Genomic DNA, 9,115 nt, shown 5'->3' with positions numbered 1-9,115 from the left:
CATTTGAAAACACGTTTACATACCTTTGGCTGTAGCTGAATTTGCAGAGGTGCTGCCTGTTATTGGTTATATTCCAGAAGGTCCCATAATGTTATGATGATAACACAAATATTAGTTTTGTATTACCAAACTATGAAAAAGCATGCGACGTGCAGACTGGAAGCGTATTTGAACGAAAAACCAGCCAAGCAAAAATCTATTTAAAGTAAACAAGCCCCCGCTGCATCCCTCTTTCAGTATAGGTATAGATTTCTAAAATTGTTTTTTAAAGGTACCACATATCGCTGCTTTTGAACTGGTGGCGATCTAGTTATTATCGGTCTGGTTCGTTTTTGGCGATAAAGATCTAGTACGGAACTACAAATTTGATTCACTAGTTCGGGGTTTCCCTACAGGGCCATTCAACCGCTCGTCTTGTTCGCACGCACACAGTGACATCAATTGCACGCACACTACAAAAATGCTCTGCCGATGCTGCCCACCTCTGCTCATGATTCAATAATACATGGTTCGATAAACCGACAGTTGTCTCTCTCGCACCGCTCCCTTAGTCCCCTTTCAGACACGTCAAGTCTTGCTTTCAAGTCTGCTCGTTCGTAGGCGAAGGAGGTGAGAAGAGAGGGGAAGAGTACAGATACCTCCGTAGCGTCAATTCGTTTCAAGTTTTCTTGTCTCTTTTGATCTTTTCGTTGCTTCCCATTTAAAGAACCAAGGACTTGAATTCAATTAAAGTTGACGCGTGTGGAAGCAAATAGAAAACACAAAAGAGAATGCGAAAAAAATTGCTTTCAAGACTTGACGTGTCTGAAAGGGGACTTAGCAGTGGCACAGTGTTGCTTCTTTGCAAATTTACTTGGAAAAAGTGTAGCTTTGGTGTGAGATAGAAGTATAAGCTTTTGTGCAATATGTTTATTTGTATATGTATATGAAGCACATTTAACTGATGAAAACATACATTTTTTTAAATTGGATGTTTACATAAATCTTATAGTAGTTTTATTTTAATTTTGAGTCCTTTTGCAGTTTTTATACAGCTAAATAGCACATAAATTACATAATTCACATAGATATATTAATATTTCGCTCAATATTTCGTTTAAAATGCCAGATTTCCTGCAATTACATTAGAAGTTACAAAAGGAATCAAACTACTAATTGCCTACTTTGCGTACTTTTCTACTACCATTTTCGAAACAAGGGATTGCATTCTTCTCCTTTCCCTGTCCTTCGTAAATGCAACCCTTTGTAAGGGAGTGTGAAACTGCGGCTGTCAATAATTAGCTAACCTAGTATTATTGAATCGTGACCTCTGCTATAAATGGTGTCTGTATCAGGGTGTCCAGACTGTTTAAAAAGAAAAGAGCCATTTCTAAAAAATCGCCAAATATCGCAATTTTTTTTTTATAAAATTATGAAATCGGCTTAAAAAGTCTTTTATTTTAAAAGTGAGATCTTGTTGTAACATAGTTTTTAAAACCTAAAAATAGTCATTCTTTAAAAAAATATTTTTGTATTAACACATTTCCCAATAGGACTGCGCAATTAATAAATTTATTTTAACTCATAATAATTGAATAATCGCACAACCCGTATTTACGCGCTCGGCGCTAAAAATAAAATAAAAGCTATAATAAGGCAAGATCAGCTCTTTCCATAAATTAAATTGCAAATTTCACGTTCAGCGGGAGTTGTCACAAATGGTGGTTTAATATTGGCAAATGTGCGATATGCTACAAAAAAATCGATAACAGTAAAAAGTGTTGCCACACCAAAATTAAAGCTCTAACTCCATAACCTACTTATCACGTATTTCGACGCATTTACATGATAGCGCATAAAAAATTGACTTGAAAAAATCGCAAAAATCGCCACAGGAAATTTCCTAAATTTTAACGCGCAAATATCAAAAAAAAATCGCCAAATTGGCGCTAAATCGCCCAATCTGGACACAAAATATTGTAAGATGATAAAAGCGTTATAATAGAATAGCATATTAAGGCCGTTAACATATCTATTTTAAATTATAGTTAAATCATTAGTTAACCTCAACAACAGAAAATTCTGTGGACATTTGGAATGATTAAACCAGTGATTCCCAAAGCGGTCCAGGAGGACCCCCAGGGGTCCACGGAAGACTCGACGGGGGTCCACGGTGACGTGAACAAAATATGGGGGTCCATGAGATGTAAATGGGGTCCAGGAAAATTTATCTGGTTTCGATGTAAAGAACCAAAATGGTTGCTTGATAGCCTCTTTATTTAACTTAAATTTTTTTGAGTGGTGTATAGTGCTCTTGACGCACTGCTGCACTTACCGCCACTTTGTGTTTTCACATGGGGAAGCCTTAAAGGCCACCTGCAGACTTAAAAAAAACCGGATGCTGGTATGATAATAAGTGGTACGCGGCGAAAATTTTTTGGGGGCAGAGATGTACACACTTGTGTCTTTTCAATGCTACAGGATAGTATGACACCTTTACCTTTGTTGAAGAGATTCTACAATTTTGAGTTCCCTGAGACTGAATGCTGATTTGATTCCATAGCTGAGACGGACTCACACATTGTCGAGTCTTCTTACTGATGGCTCCAAAACTGACTCTGGGTCATGATCTGGAGTCTTTTTCGAGGTTAATGGAGATAAGTTTACCTTTTCTGTAGGGGAATATGTTTCGGTCTTCCAGATTGAGGTAATTGCAATACTCAAAGCCATGGACTACGTGGTGGAACATAGGTGAAGGGGAAGGAGTTTACATGACTGCAGTGACAACCAAGCTACACTTAAGGCATTGACCAGCCCTCTATTTAAGTACTTCCAAACTAGTTCTGCAATGCAAGTCTCGACTAAAATATGATGGCATAACGAGGTTGTTTTACTCTGGTTGCCAGGTCACTCTGGAGTACCTGGTTATGAGACATCTGATCATTTGGCTAGAGTTTGCTCAGACCAGGCATTCCTCGGTCCACAAGCAGTTTTAGAACTCCCACCTTCGGCAATCGAAGCCACCATCAGAAGCTGGGTGAATACTTCACTCCGAAATGACTGAGAGGCATCGAGGGGATGCAGGTGGGCAAAACTCATGTTGCCTTCAATCTCACAAGGTATATCGAATTTTTTGCTCTAACTGAGCAGATGACACTGCATCCAACTTGCTGGACTGCTGACTGATCACTTCACGTGGCACAAACACCTGACTGTGATAGGCGTAAATGACATCCTGCCTTGATGAGAATGAAACGGTGAAATACTTTGCGCTTGCTTGGTTGTTTGTCATCGATTTTTCTAGGCTCGTTCTTTTCTCTATTGTCAGTTTCTGAATTAAAAGTTTGGCGTAAAAAGCTTTGCGGTTTTGATTTTTAAGTCTTGTGTTTTAAAAATGTGATAAATATTTTTCGCCTCACTTAAAAACTCGGAGCGATAAAAATAAAAATGATGCCATTAACACAAATAAACTATTTTACATATGCTCCACGTGCAAAGTCATGAAAGGGCCGATCATTTGATGAGTTTATGGTGAAGATAATGTAAATAACACTAGTGCTCGCAGTGCTCTTAAAAAATATAACTCTTCTGAGCGAGAGAGTATTTTAATATATTTACGGGCTCTATTTTTTAAAACAAACAACTATGTAATCACATTATTTTTATAAATAGAACACAAGAAAATTTTCGAATTTTATTTCGGCTACTCTGAGTTTAGTTTTTGAATTCATCCGCGATGCAAATTCACATTGTTATGTAGATCTGATTTTCACATTTAATTTTTTTACGAGCTTTGGGAATATTTAGAAATGTATCAGCAGGGGGTCCGATACCAGTAAATTTTTGAAAGGGGTCTACGAGAGAAAAAACTTTGGGAACCTCTGGATTAAACTATAATTTAAAATAGATACGTTAACGGTCCTTAAATAATTTTTTATTTATTACAAAGCATGACAAAATATAAAATTAATATATTTTGCATAAATGAATATACCAGCAAATAATCTGCATACTCAAAATTTGGAATACGCCCTCATATTTATATATACATAAGTATGTCATTTAACGAAGACATTTCGGTGATTGCTAGTTGATTGACAGTTTATCTTACAAAATTTCGAGTGAATATTACAGAGTATACGGAAAATTTTATATCTTTTATTTAGAATAACGTCTTGTCCGGCTATTTAGTTTACTATACAGGTATGTAGACTATGAATTTAAAAAACACATCAAGGTTTAGTTGAGATATTCGCAATTGGCCACCATGTTCTGTACATTTCCCAGTACTGCAAAGCTTCTGACTGCCATTGACCTGGGAGTGGCCAAAAGTGATTCGTGTACCTACGGTTGAAATTGCAGCTCACTACGTCTGGACATTTATATCCACGTATCCTCTGGGTAACGACTAAACACCCGTTTGAGATCGAGCTAAAGTGAGAAGGCGTAAAACTCCGCGTTAAAACCCTGCCCAATAAAAAAAAAACATGCCTCGAATACCCCTTTGATTTGAGGGAATATCCGGACCTCTAGTCGGGAAACTGCCTCTGCCGGGCTGGTTGATGTCCTCGGGAAAATAAAGGCTGACATCACCGCCATCCACGGTGCAAGGCAAGGTAAGCGTAGAGCCTTGTGACGTCTACTACAATTGCCACGTAAAGGAGCGCAAATCGGATTTGTGGTGGGAGAGAAGCTCCGTCGCCGAGTGCTGCCGTCCACTCTAGTCACAATCCGCATCAAAGTGAGATTCTTCAACATCTCGCTCATATGTATGTGCGGATGCCGCGATGGAAGAGAAGGACGAGGCATCCAAGAATATATTTTATGAACTCTTAGAGGTAACATACGAGCGCTGCCCCCATCATGATATAAAACTCCTGCTTGGCGACTTCAATGCCAGAATGGGCAAGGAAGGGATATTTGGTCCCACTATCGGAAAATTCATCCTCCATAACGACACGTCCGATAACGGGCTGCGGCTGATCGACTTCTCCGGAACACTTTTCGACCCTTTGAATGGCAGCATCACTGAAAGTATTGGAGAAGACGAACCCGAGCCCCCAGTCGATGACGATGGAGTCCATGTCCCAGCGCTTGACTATGACGTGTTACGAATTGCGATCATGCTGATGAAAAATAACAAAGTTGCTGAAGCTGACGGCCTGCCAGCCAAGGTATTCAAGTACGATGGTGAGGCGACTCCGCCATGCGCGCAACTATTTTATCGAGCGTGTTGTGTGAAACAGTGAAGCCCACCATCAACGAACTGATTGCGCCTTACCAGTGTGGATTCTGATCTGCCAATCCACCATAAAGTTCATATTCGCAACACGCCAAGACTTGGAAAAGGCCCGTTAGAATAGGATCGACACATATCTTCTATTTGTCGATTTCAAGCCGCCTTCGTCAGCTGGAAAAGAAGTTGTCTTTATTTCGTGGTGTCTGAATTTGGAATCCCCGCGAAACTAATACCGCTGTGTAAAATGACGTTGAGCAATGCCACCAGGTCCGTAAGAGTTGAGAAGGGTCTCTCCTAGCCGTGTTATACCAAACAAGGTGAGTCCCTTTCGTGTGATATCTTTAATCTGATGTTGGAGAAGATAATAAGAGTCACATAACTGAACCGCTCAGGCACTATTGGTACAAATAATAGCCCGGCCAGATATAGCACCTTCCGCTCAAATATGAAACTGACAGTTGAGTAGACTGCGTGTGTTTGCATACAGATCGCCAGATTGACATCCCTTGCGTCGACGGAACCAACAAACGTTGGCCAACACTCAACTATTGACTCAAATAGGTTCGGCACAACTGACAGTTGTATTACCTGGCGTTTATACAAGACAAGAAAATTGAGAATATGTATTATTTGTCACATTGTTTGAGCAAAGTAGGCGTCCAGGCAATACATTTTCTTCGAAAATTTAAAGACAGTGACGAAAACAATGAGAGAAGTGTGAATATATAAATAAAAAAGTGCGAATGTATTGCTTTTGTATCCGCAAAATTTACTTGTGGAAACCCCAAGTACGCGGTCATAAAGAACAGCAGAGTTTTGTTTGCAAACGCAACACCTTCATTGTGGCGTCGCTCTACTTTCTTTTACGTTACATCAGTTTCACCCTTGAGCGTCACGTACGCATCTGGCAGGGCTATAAGGGCTACGTCTGTTCTGCCTTTTCGAAATTAGAAAGAGAAGCAAAGCGTGTGGGTCTGATGTTGAACGAGGGCAAAAAGAAGTATTTCAGAGCATAAGCGTCAATGGCAATGAAAACATCTGATGAGCCGGCTCTTGGAGTTATCGAGAGAAAGATTCGGTCATGTCGTATGAATGGACAAAAAAGCTCCAGGGATGGTGGAATATGAAGGCCCCTACCGCGATGGAAGTACCAAGTGGAGAAGGACTTGGCCTCACCTGGCATTTACCGCGTCAGTTGGCACGGATGTGAAACGACCGGCGTACTTCTTTGGACTCGGCCATAATCGCTTAGACGGTTATAGCGCCAAATAAGAACAAGAATAAGAACTTTGTCCGTCCCAGATGCATTCGCTCAAGCGAGGATTGGACCAGACCCATCAGCAATATATGTCTTGTCTGGGAAAAGATGCAGCTGGTTATTTTTATGTAACTTGCTGACTTTAGCTTTTACAAATTGGACAGATATGGGAACATTTTACTTTCTCTTAAAACAAAACCACTTGTGTAAATCTTTTTTTGGTACTAGCACTGTTTTAAAGTTTGCCGTTTCTCAAGTCCGGCTTCCATATTTTTTTATCTTTACTTTTGCTTTCATTTTGACTAATTCTGATAACAGCTGACTTTTATATTTCAATCTCAAGTGATGTGTGAACTTTAACTGAAAAACCCCTTTTTAGATTTTCCAGAATACTGGTAAGTGTGGCATGCATAAACAAAGAAAACTGAAGGTATTGAGGTTAAATTATTTTAAAGTTGCACTTATAAAAGTAACAATGTTTTGTTTTAAAGACTTGCATTACGCAAGGAATCGCACGTATTTAATGTTGCGTCTATCGTGTACGCACTGTAAATATTTTTGATCGGATAAACAGAAATTAAGTTACGAACATTTATAAGACTCAACCTATGGAAGTCCATATTTTGAGGGAGTATTCAAAATTCTAAGTATGCATATTTTTTGCTTCATTAGATCTATAACTTTAGTAGCCACACAGTGATATTATCCCGACGAAATCCTTGAGGGTGGTACCAGGAGGGGAACGGTACATAACGGCAGGAGGTTTGGTTTGCGTTAAAGTCTCACACTGACGGAGTTAGGCTTTCGATGCTTCCTCCTCGGAAAAAAACATATGCAGTAATAAGTTAATTATTTAAATCGACGAATAGTTTTATATCAACATTTGTGAACTTCTATTTGTGGTTTTGTACTCGCCTTGTAAATTATCGGTGCGTTTTTCCCACTTTTTTCATTTGCTAAGCCAACACAATCAAGCGCAGCTATTCCGCTACAATTATACTTGATCATGTGGTTGTTGGTTTTGTTGCTTTTTGTAAATAATTCTATTTTTAGAATGTTTAACTTTTAAGTTATTTGTTTTTGTTATTTTATAGCCTTATAACAATTATATTCAACAACTTTTATTGAGCTTGAGGCCGTTTTTAATAAAAAACTTATTGTGGAAAAGCAACAATAATTTGAAAAAATGGAAAAGTGATAGCTATTTCGGAAATCACCACATTTCCTCATCAGACTTCTTTCAGGTTTCCTATCCATGTTCCCGAAGACATTACTTTGTATGTGTGGCAGGCGGAAAGCTCTGGTTTCCGCTCCGTGCTATGAACAAGCGGTTAAACATGGTCGGAAAGAAAGAGTTTCCGATCCATGTTCCCGAAGTCATTACTTTGAATGTGTGGCAGGCGGAAAGCTCTAGTTTCCGCTCTGCACTGTGGACAAGCTGTACAGCATGGTCGGAAAGAACGAGTTTCCGATCCATGTTCCCGAAGTCATTACTTTGAGCGTGTGCCAGGCGTAAAGCTCTAGTTTCCGCTCCGCCCCGTGGACAAGCTGTTGATCATGGTCGGAAAGGCCGAGTTTCCGATCCATGCTCGTATTGTCTTATGCTGTCGCGAAAATATACGAAGCATGACATAAGGATCTCTGAATTTTTTAACACAAGAGTTTACATGGGACTTGAATTCAAGCTTAGAGTCCATGGTCACGCCTAGATCGATGAAATTAGTTACCTGTTCAACACTATGTTCACGAATGCGGTAGCTATATGATTGAAAGGGTTTTCTAGAAAAACACATAAACTGACACTTTTTCAAGTTAAGTGACATAGAATTTACTTCGCACCATTTAAACACATTACTAAGGTCCACCTGTAATTGTTTCCTGTCTCCTGGGGCACCAATGAACTTAAATAACTTAACGTCGTCTGCGTACATTAAGCAATTCGAATACTTCAAAATATTTGGAAGATGAATAAAATAAACAGAAGGGGCCCAAGGTGGCTACCTTGAGGTACAACTGACGTCACATGAATTACATGAAATCAAACGCCTTAGTAAAATCAAGAAGGCAGAGAAGAGTTAAGTCACCTTTGTCAAACTGTATTCTTATGCCGTCAAGTATTTTTAACATAGCTGTAGAGCAGCTATGCTTTGGTCTAAATCCTGACTGCAACGGAGATAAAAGATTATTTTCTTGAACGAATGATAAAATTTGCTCTGCCATCAAAGACTCACACACTTTTGAGAATACTGGCAAAATGCTTGTTGGCCTGTAGTCACTAGGTTCAGAGGCGGTATTCTTTTTAGCGACAGGAATAATCACAGCTTTTTTCCACTCCGTTGGAAAACACGAAGTTGTGAAGCAGTGATTGATTATATGTGTGAGAGTTCCTAGAATGAATGGCAGCACAAGTTTCACAAACTTCAAGGATATACCATCCTCACCAATAGCATTAGACTTGACGCTCATAATTGACTTCATAACTTCTGCTTCTGTAACTCCATTAAATTGAAACTTTTCTCTCAGTGCAAAATGGCTATTGAAGTTTTGAGTTAGAGAACTGTCGCCGCTTTTGCAGGCACCAGTAAAATATTCATTTAGAATGTTAGGGTCAATTTTACACTCAGTTTTATGTTTTCCAT

Source organism: Rhagoletis zephyria, unplaced genomic scaffold (assembly GCF_001687245.7).
Source record: "Rhagoletis zephyria isolate East Lansing unplaced genomic scaffold, Rhagoletis_zephyria_1.1 Rzeph_scaffold_02326, whole genome shotgun sequence".
In the NCBI taxonomy this organism is placed as follows: domain Eukaryota; kingdom Metazoa; phylum Arthropoda; class Insecta; order Diptera; family Tephritidae; genus Rhagoletis; species Rhagoletis zephyria.
This window is presented reverse-complemented; position numbering follows the sequence as displayed.